Genomic DNA, 10,751 nt, shown 5'->3' with positions numbered 1-10,751 from the left:
CTGTTGTTTTTTCCTTCAAAGACAACAGTTTTTCACCGTTGTCTTTGAGCGTTTACCTTTAATAACAGAGTCTTCAACAACAGTTTTAAACTATCTACGACAACGGTGAAAAACCGTTGTCTTTTTTAGATAAAAAATAAAAAAAAATTAATACACAATTTTCCAATATTAAAAATCATTCAAAATACTAAATTTCAAAATAAAATTTGATATACAATTTTCTAACATTCAAAAATAATATCTATAACATTCTGAAGAAATTTCATAAGCAACCAACAAAATTTCATAAGCAACCAACAAAATGATAACACTATTAAAACAAAGGTAGAACAATATAACACGAGATTTTCTACTTAGATGTCGGTGAAGAGGAGGGATTGCAGCTCCTAGTACTCCTTAATTTGTTAAATTCTCTCCATTTTTTTTAGCTTGTCGGCATTCTTCCCAATACTCTTGAGGACACCTATTCGAATAAAGATATATATTACAAATTAGAAATTAAACTGTACGCATGATTCTAATTGCACTGCATAAATGTTACATAACTATAAAAACCATTTGATATAGTCATCTAACAGAAGTGCAAAAAGCGTTATCTATGTAACATAAATGGTAACCTCTTGAAACAATATGGTGGCTCTTAAATTTCTTATTAAGCAGAATTTTTATTCTATGTCACTGCATATAAAGCTTCTATTATAAACCATGCAAACATTATTTTTCCCAGTGATCAAGCAGCATTAATTCTAAAAGGTACAATCTAATGAAAACGTTCCCACACACTCCATATGATGTTAAGGAGTAAGTCATACATTAAATTCTAAAAGGGACCATTAAAGGAAAGAATGCCTTAAATAAAAATGAATCCAGAAAGTTACCATAGGCTTTGGATTAATACTTTAAGTTTACATTGATCATGAGCTAAATCATAAAAAGAGAAGTGGAGTGGCATGTTACATCAGTTGACTTTCTAATCTTTAATTTAAGTTTCACCATTTAAAGAAACAAGTCTATTTCTTCCTCTTGGAATCTCAAGATCTATTACATTATCAAGCTGATGCATAGGATACCAATTTAGATGTTAACATCTTATAAAGTATATTCCTCATTAAATTTGTGTCCTCACCTTAAGAAAATCTGGAATATACTATTTTAAAGTCATGAACACGTTAAGGTTTTCACCAACTATAGTAGGAATGGCTACAGTAATTACCTGAAACGACATAAATTGTTAGTTTTGAAGGCAGAGTAGAGAGATCTCATGCAACTTTTAGAAATCAATGCAACATAATCTTAAAGAATAACATTATAGTAGGATAAAGATGCTAAAAAGAGCAGTAGATTGAAACTAAAAAAACCACCAAAGAGTCTTTAATATGTACAAAACACCTTTTAGCTTCATGTTGAATATAAAGTGAACATAATCGAATGAATCGAGATGCAAATATTGCAAATGTAAGTTAAGAAAAAAAACTAAGAAATGATAAAGTAACTGTAATTTAATCTAACTTACAATTTAATTCTAGATTTGGAGAAGTAAGAAGTGTAAGCTTTTCTCCTTAGCCTTTACTTTCCTTTGAACATTCTTCCTTGATAGTGATCTTCAAAATTATATTAATTGTCAAGATGCATGCTATAAAACTGTTCAAACAATCACTTAGATAAAGTATACTGATATAATTTTTGATACTATCACTACAAGCCAAGTTTGATTTTCAAAAACTCATTGTAAATGGGAAAGAAAAAACACAAAACTCTTATATGGTACAAGAACAAAAAAACTAATTATTTATCCTTAGAACTAGATGAATAGAGACACGTGTTAAAGATTGTCAAGTGATATGCAAACACAAGGAATGAGATTGGTAGTGTAAAACATACAAGTACATACTTTAACTTGTTGTCAATTTGAGTGTAAGCTTCCAAATAAGAGTTGTTTATTTCATAAACCATAGTAGCATAATATCACTATTATGAGTACAACCTCTTGTTGAGACAAAATTTATGATTTTATATTAATGCAGTGATTATGTAGCAACCAAAAATAAATCTCAAATAATTGAGATCAGGGGTTACTCATTGTTGTTATCTGAAGGAGTATGAATAGATGACCTAAAAGGAAGTATGAACAAAACAACTAAAATTCTAGATATATTTCCTGAGAAACAGAGCATAAGGAATAAGACACTATCAGAGTAACTATGATAGAGCTTTCATGTGGAGATTACTCCATAGCTTTGAGTAATTATTCACCAATTAATGGCATTACACAAATCTTGCTTACTGGTGTCAATGAACGGCTAAGTCAAATCAACAATGCCTAAAATCTTATTAGGATAAACAAATGAATATCATTATTATGAACACAAGCTCTTGTTGGGACAGAATTTAAGATTTTATATTAATGTTGTGATTAAACCTGTGTATCAACCAAAAATAGATCCCAAATAGATGAGACTCAAAGGTTAATCATTGTTGTTATCTGAAGGGTCCGAGCATAAAGATCATACAAAATGTTATTTTTAACACAAACAGAGCAATGAAATCGAGAAAGAAGCATGAATCCATGAATCAAGCTAATTTTAGTGGGCGTGCAGGATTGTGGATCTTGCCTCGGTCTCAGGCAAATAGAGATCTCACAATTTCTAAAGTATCTGTCGTTCCGACAAAAGAAACATTCAGAAAATCAGTGAATTGTGGAACAAAAAACTTGAAAAAAAATGAAAAGGAAGTGCAAAAACGCAAAGGTCTGCATATGTATAGCACTATCAGAGTAACTATGACAAAAAGCTTCATGTGGAAAAAGTTTCCATGGCTTTTAGGAGTTATTCATCATATAGTTGCGTCGTCCTTTGACGAGCCAAAAACAAATTCACAATAAAAAGATGAACCCATTCGTCCATTATTACCAAAACCAAATTCCAAATGACTCTGCTTTAAAGCCTAATTTATGCAACAAAAACAAATCAAAAACAAGAAAAATGGGAGCAATGATATACCGGAAGAATAAAAATCCACCCAATGGAATCCAAAGATTGATCGGAGAGAAAAGAACGTGTCGGATAGAATGAAGCACTACCGCACCGCTCGTCAGGCACGACTGTCTTTTTTACCAAACCCTAGCGCTGCTCAAACCCTTTTATGTCTAGGTTCGAGGAACTTTTGCATAATAACCCTTATAAGCCATTAGCCGACAAAAAGGTGATCTTTTTCTACACAACACCAACAAAATACCACTCGACAAAGACAGCTAACAAAAGAGATTCAGAAGCACACCTCCCGTTCGTGGAACCGACTTCCACGCCCCGACTCGAGTAAAACAAGTCCTCATGCGGTACAGAAAATTCCTGAAAGTCCAAGTCCCCAAAGACCTCAGAGTAGTCAAATCTAGGGTCGTCGCGCACTATGACAGTATCACTGTCAAGGTCGTACGTCTCCGGGGGCAGATCGAGGAAGGGGATGTTGCAGGAGGTCCCTGAACCTCCGAAAATCTCCGCGTAGTCGTCGGGGCGGGAAGGGAAAGGAGAGGCGGTGAAATAGGGAGGACCTCCGAAGACGTCAACGTAGACTGACGAAGCAGGCTTCTTGGAGACACGTTGCCCCTCCATGGCTGGGAGGAAGAAGAGGCGCGGTTAGGGTTTCGCTTGTGCTTTCCTCCATGGCTGGGAGGAAGAAGAGGCGCGGTTAGGCTTCTTGGAGACACGTTGCCCCTCCATGGCTATTGACGAAGCTGTAAGGAAGCGCCGAAAAGTCGATGCGCTAACACTTTAAAGGCAAAGCAGCGAGAGTGACGAGGAGCGTCTTTCGCGGAGGAGTCGCGAAGGAGGAGTCGGAGATAGGTTTTTGTTCGTTTGAAGAGTCACAGAGAAGTGAGTTTTAGATTATTTTTTTTTTCATGAAGTTAAAAAAACTGTTATGTTTTTAGGATTCAACAACATTCAATAGACAACAGTTTAATAAAACTGTTGTATATTATCACATAAGCAACACTAAAAGATAATAGTTTTTTAAAACTGTTGTCTTTGACACACATTAGACAACAGTGCTTTGAAAAGCTGTTATTATTTAAAAAATATTATGGTGAACAACAACAGTTTTCAATAAAACTGTTGTTAAATGGAAAAAAGATAATAATTTCTTGAAAAACTGTTGTCTATTAGGTGTGGTTAAATCCAAAAATTTTTGTAGTGTAAGAAGGTGGGTATGTGGTGGGTATAAATCTCTATATACAAGAGGCTACGATAGGGACCGAGAGAAGGAATTGGTTTTGGTCTCCCGATGAAATTAAGCTTCCCGTGTTTGCCCCGAACACATAACTTAATTCCATCAATAATAATTCATTCCACTAAAGAACTGTTATTGAACTACCGCACCAATCCCAAATTACATTTTGGGTTCCTTCTTATTATGAGTGTGTTAGTCTCCTTATATTTAAGATGTTGAATGTCCACTAATTAAATGAGTTACTGACAACTCACTTAATTAATATCTTAGTCCAAGAGTAGTACCACTCAACCTTATCGTCATGTCGGACTAAGTCCACCTACAGGGTTTAACATGACAATCCTTATGAGCTCCTCTTGGGGACATTATCAACCTAGATCACTAGGATACAGTTTCCTTCTATAATCAACAACACACACTATAAGTAATATCATTTCTCAACTTATCAGGCTTATTGATTTATCGAACTAAATCTCACCCATTGATAAATTAAAAAAAATAAATATCAAATATATGTGCTTGTTATTATATTAGAATTAAGAGCACACACTTCCATAATAACTGAGGTCTTTGTTCCTTTATAAAGTCAGTATAAAAAGAAACGACCTCTAATGGTCCTACTCAATACACTCTAGGTGTACTAGTGTAATTATATAGTTAAGATAAACTAATACCTAATTACACTACAACCTTCCAATGGTTTGTTCCTTTTCATCTTGGTCGTGAGCTACTGTTTATAATTTATAAGGTGCTGATAACATGATCCTCTATGTGTGACACCACACACCATGTTATCTACAATATAAATTAATTGAACAACTACATTTATCATAAATGTAGACATTTGACCAATGTGATTTTTATTTCTAGATAAATGTTTATACCAAAAGCTAGGGGAAGGAATCAGCGATTGGTATTGGACTCAACTTCCCTTCAATCCTACTCAAATGATCTGCTACTAAATTTTCCTTCTCGCTCCTGTCGCGTATCTCTATATCAAATTCTTGGAGCAGGAGCATCCAACAAATTAACCTTGGTTTTGCTGATAGCTTCATTAAAAGGTACCTAATAGTTGCATGATCTGAAAAAATAATCACGTGAGAGCATAATAAATAAGATCGAAATTTATCTAGTGCAAACACAATAGATAACAATTCTTTCTCAGTTGTAGTGTAGTTAGCCTGGGTTGAATCTAATGTTCTGGAAGCATAATAGATGACATGAGGCACTCCTCCAACCTGTTGAGTTAATATTACCCCCACTGCAAAGTTCGAAGCATCACACATCACTTCGAATGGAATTGTCCAGTCCGGCTGTCTAATAATCGGAGCAGAAGTAAGAGCCTTTTTAATCCTATCAAATGAATCCTTGCAATCCTGATCAAAATTAAACTCTACTTCTTTCTGCAACAAATGAGTCAGTGGTAAAGTGATTTTTCTGAAATTATGTATGAACCGTCTGTAAAATCCTGCGTGACCAAGAAATGATCGCACATCCCGTACGCATACGGGGTAAGGCAAAGATAATATCACATTAACTTTTGCAGGATCTACCTGTATTCCAGCCTTTGAAATTATATGACCCAAAACTATACCCTTCTCAACCATGAAGTGACATTTCTCAAAGTTCAAAACAAGGTTAGTTTCTATACACCTAAGCAACACTTGAGCTAAATTTTCCAAACATGAATCGAAAGATGAGCTATAAACAGTGAAATCATCCATAAATATCTCCATACAATGTTCAAGGTAATCAGAAAAAATACTAATCATGCATCGTTGAAAAGTACCTGGAGTATTACATAGTCCAAATGGCATTCGTCGATATGCGAAAGTTCCGAATGGGCATGTAAAAGTCGTCTTTTCTTGATCCTCTGGAGCAACCGGAATTTGGAAATAACCTATAAACCCATCCAAGAAACAATAACGTGATCTTCCTGCTAACCTTTCTAACATTTGGTCGTTGAATGGTAAGGGAAAATGATCCTTTCTTGTGACTTGATTTAGCTTGCGATAACCAATACATACTCTCCATGAATTTTGCACTCGGGTTGGTATCAATTCATTTTCTTTGTTTGCCACCATTGTGAGGCTAGATTTCTTCGGTACTACTTGCACGGGACTGACCCACTGACTATCCAAAATGGGATATATAATTCCTACTCGCAGCAGCTTAGTTACCTCAGCCTTGACTACCCTAGCATAAGTGTGTTAAGACGACATTGTGGTTGTCTTATTGGCTTAGCATCGGCCTCTAGAAATATCTGATGTTTACATATGATTGGACTGATACCTGGTAGGTCTACAAGCGTCCAACCAAAAGCCCTCTGATGTTGTCGTAACAGATCCAACAGCTTGCTTTCTTGATCCTGATCCAAATTCTTTGAAATAATTATTGGTAACTGCTTACCCTCTTCCAAATAAGCATATTTTAGATGATCTGGCAATGGTTTCAACTCAAATTTTTTATTCCTGTTCCACCAACGAATCTAACTTCCCTGAATGCAAGTCTGCCATGAACTCTCCAACAACTTTGCTTTCTAGACTATAGTCCTTGTTAATATCCCTCAAATCATTGGATACTTCGTCTGCTGTAAAACTGGTATCATCGGAAATATTCATTAATTCTGCTGTTGCATCACTTAATACCTCAAAATCTAGCTCACCGAATACATCAATGATAAGGAGTGAATGGTCCTCTGCTGGATATTTCATTGCATCTAGAATATTGAATTGTACCATTGTATCACCAAACTCCATGGTAAGTGTCCCGACGTGTACATCAATTTTAGTCCTAGAAGTTTTGAGGAACGATCTTCCAAGGATCAATGGAGCTTGTCCCGGAGAGACATTTCCCTCCATATCCAAAATATAAAAATCTGCTGGAAAGATTAAATTCTTTACTTTTACCAAAACATCTTCTATCACCCCAACGGGATGAACTAAACTACGGTTGGCTAGCTAAATAACTATTCCAATTGTTTGTAAGCGTCCAATACCAAGTGCTTCAAAAATGGATTTTGGCATAACATTAACTGAGGCTCCTAGATCCAACATTGCGTCTCCAAAATCACTATCCCGTATAACACAAGGTATTGTGAAGACTCTTGGATCCTTGCATTTCTTCGGCATTGTCTGAATTAGTGTCAACACGTTCTTTCCCATACTGACTAGCTCACTGCCCTTTAGTTTCCTCTTATGAACACACAAGTCTTTCAAAAACTTTGCATATTTCAGAATGTGCTTGATGACTTTCAATAATGGAATATTCACTTCCACTTTACTAAAGGTATCCACTAGTTCTCGCAATTCCTCTGCCTTCCTGTCATCCTTTTGCCTTATTTCTGATCTTTGCGGAAAGGGTAAGTGCACGATTTGCTCAGCTTCTAGTTCTAAGCATACTGAATTTGTAACTGGTGCTAATGGGGTGAGTTCCACTTCCCCAGTGGATTTCCCACTTCGAAGTGTAATAGCACTAACATTTCCTTTTGGGTTTGGCACACTCTGTGAGGGTAACTGACCCAATCCTTGTGACTGCAGTTAGGTAATGCTTGATGCCATCTGTCCGATTTGTCTCTCTAAGTTCTACTGATTACTTGTCATTAACTGCATCTGCTGTATAAGCTCCTCCAACTTTTATGTGGTAAGTTCTGGTTTGGGCAATTGGAGTTGTGGTGAACGATAAGGAAGTTAGGGAAGTTGACACATTGTTGGTCTCTGAGATGAAGAAGATAATTGGTACGATTGTTGACATGGTTGATGTTGTTGATAGGGGTTTTGTTGATGATAAGATTGCTGATACTGATAAGGATTCCCGTACCTCAAATTAGGATGATCTCTCCACCCTAGATTATATGTAGCAGAAAAGGGATCATACGACTGTTTGTTCCCAGATTGTTGTTGGTAAAACTGAGGTCGAGGCTGAAAATTATTAACTGCTGCCACTTGATCTGCAAAAGGAGAAATCCCTTCTTGCTGCAACAAAGTGCAAACGTCAGTAGTGTGTGATGAACAGAAACAAAGTCCACAAATCATTGCTGTTGGTACTACCTGAGTTGTAGGTTGTTGTGAATGGCTGAGTGCCAACTGCTTGAACGCAGAAGTCATCTCCTGTAGCAAGCTATTCTTAATTTCTTGAGTATCTAACCTAGATAGTTGGACTCCATTTACTCCCTTAGTAGATACCTATATACTCCCAAACTGTTGGGCATTGGCTGCCATAGTTCAAATCTCCTGTCTTCAAATCTCTCTATCCCCGTGTCTCACATGTCGTCCCAGTCCATCGCTGGCGGCCTCCGGCCGTCACCCAATCAACACTATAATCCTTGGGGAAGTTGAACCCAAGGGGGTCGTCATCGGCACGATCGACGTCGGAATCTGGTCATATCTGAGCAGGGGTTCAGATCGACGGCAGAGGAAAGTCTACTCAGATCCGGCCGAATTTCGACGCCGATCGTGCCGATGGTGTCTCTCTTAGGTTCACCTTCCCTAAGGGTTATAGTGTTGATTGGGACGGCGGTCGGAAGCTGCCGGTGGTGGGCTGGGACGATGAGTGGGACACGGGGACAGGTGATATTGGGGACAGGAGATTTGAACTCTTGGCTGCTATAGTAGAAATAATCTCCCTCGCCTCTACAGGTGTCTTATTCACTAACACTCCCCCACTAGCTGTGTCGATCATACATATGTCCATGGGTAGAAGTCTCTCATAGAAATACTGTATGAGTAAGTGATCGCTGATTTGATGATGGGGACAACTGGAACATAACTTTTCAAATCGCTCCCAATATTCATACAATGTCTCTCCAGAAAGCTGTTGAACACTGCATATTGCTCGCTTAATAGCTCCAGCTTGTGAGGCAGGAAAGAATTTTTCGAGAAATAATCTTTTCATGTCCACCCAACATGTAATTGTACCTAGAGTTCTAGAGTACAACCAATCCTTCACTGCTCCTGCTAAAGAAAATGGGAAAGCTCTCGGATAAATATCTTCCTCACCAATACCATGTGGTTTCATGGTAGAGCAAACTGCATGAAATTCTTGGAGGTGCCTAGAAGGGTCCTCGCCAGCTAATCCATTAAATTTAGGAAGAAGATGAATAAGCCTTTAACGCAGTTCAAAATCCACGCCCAGCTCAAGATATTGAATGCACAATGAATTATAAGAGACATCTGGTGCAACCAACTCCCCAAGTGTTTGTTTATTCTCCATGTCAAGTTCAATCTCTAGAAAGCTACTCGTAGAAATTGCCACGGCTCCCCTCTGATTTCTCAGCAGAATATGAAATGTTCTTTTAAATTCTAGGTCAGGATCAAGTAAATCGTTGGTAGATGATCTAGTCATACATTTAGATGTTATTTCACCAGGTCAATAAGTGCAACAAATAAAAATTATGCAGAATTTATTACCATTCCAAAGATTAACTAACACCATAATCTCCCCGGCAACGGCGCCAAAAATTGGTACTGAACTGTAAATCGATAATTAATGGTCTTGTCGTTGCAAGGTTCACACTACAATACCAACTTAATTTCCATCCCTATTGTGAATTAAATAGCATAGGTATAACAAAGGCACGGATCATTTCCCATAGAAATCACGGTGGAAGCTAACGCTAAGATAAATTATCCGGTTGGTTGAAATTTCTTTACCACACAGATTGAAATGCTCCTACTTGGAAATCACATAAGTCAACAACTAGACAACAACTAAAAGACTAACTTAAAGAAATAAAAAAAACATGAACCAATTACTGATTTAAGAAAATCTGTCACGAATAGTTCTAAACACACAAACAGCTCAATCTAAGTTCAAAAACTAACTAAGCTGAACTCAATGCAAAAACCATAAATCTAATATCGGGGAAACTGATGAAGCAGTACTTGATGCAAACCAGAAAGCAATAAAATAGAAGTGACCAGTTCCACCAGAATATGCTCGAAGATGAGCAACACACTACATCATGCATCCATTGGAATCTCAATCAAAACTCCAAAGGAAGATGACAAGGGCAAGGCGTGACAGGTTCTTCGAATCTGAAACCCAGTGGTAATCCAAGTTCGACCAGATCTGGTTGAACTCAAAGATAACGCGTTGGATTCGAATTCCTCCTCGAATCCGTGGAAGAAAAGGTAGTGAATGATGATGGAAGGGGGGACGCTTGCTGGAGTGTGTTGATGGGGCAGCTTCCCCTTGAATCCAAGGAAGAAGAAGAAGTGTGCGTGGAGATGGAGATGGCTGCTAGGGCTTCTAGGTTGAAAAGGTATCTCTGTTGGTTGTTGTTGGGAACTTTAATACCTCCTTCAACTCAATGCATCTAACCACAAAAATAAAGCTTAACCTACATCCATCCGTTGGTTGCATGTGTGTGACCAAAAAGCCCTCTCAATTAATCCTTGACTCCCTACATCATTCAATAACATCAAATTAGTGCTGAGGCCATTAAATTAGAAGATATTCATAGCAAAGTAATAAAACCAACCATATAAGTCAAACCTGATAAATACTATGAATTAATGTATAAATAG

At 37.3% G+C, this 10,751-nt stretch overlaps 1 long non-coding RNA gene across 3 annotated transcripts; it reads right to left on the bottom strand.

The window, feature by feature from the left end:
• Positions 1 to 401: 401 nt before the first annotated feature.
• LOC122038384 lies at positions 402 to 10,489 on the bottom strand. 3 transcript variants are annotated; one of them, XR_006127860.1, is made up of 5 exons: positions 8,274 to 10,489; positions 6,014 to 8,198; positions 1,514 to 1,601; positions 1,127 to 1,213; positions 402 to 463 (listed from the first exon to the last, which is right to left on the bottom strand). It is a non-coding gene; the product is annotated as an uncharacterized LOC122038384 (long non-coding RNA). The 3 variants fall into 3 exon arrangements; XR_006127858.1 differs by having other exon boundaries at positions 6,014 to 10,489; XR_006127859.1 differs by lacking the exon at positions 1,127 to 1,213 and having other exon boundaries at positions 418 to 463; positions 6,014 to 10,489.
• Between the last annotated feature and the right edge of the window lie 262 nt (positions 10,490 to 10,751).

Source organism: Zingiber officinale, chromosome 1A (assembly GCF_018446385.1).
Source record: "Zingiber officinale cultivar Zhangliang chromosome 1A, Zo_v1.1, whole genome shotgun sequence".
NCBI classification, from domain to species: domain Eukaryota; kingdom Viridiplantae; phylum Streptophyta; class Magnoliopsida; order Zingiberales; family Zingiberaceae; genus Zingiber; species Zingiber officinale.
Note: the sequence above shows the minus strand (reverse complement) of the source record. Positions and strands in the feature narration are given on the sequence as shown.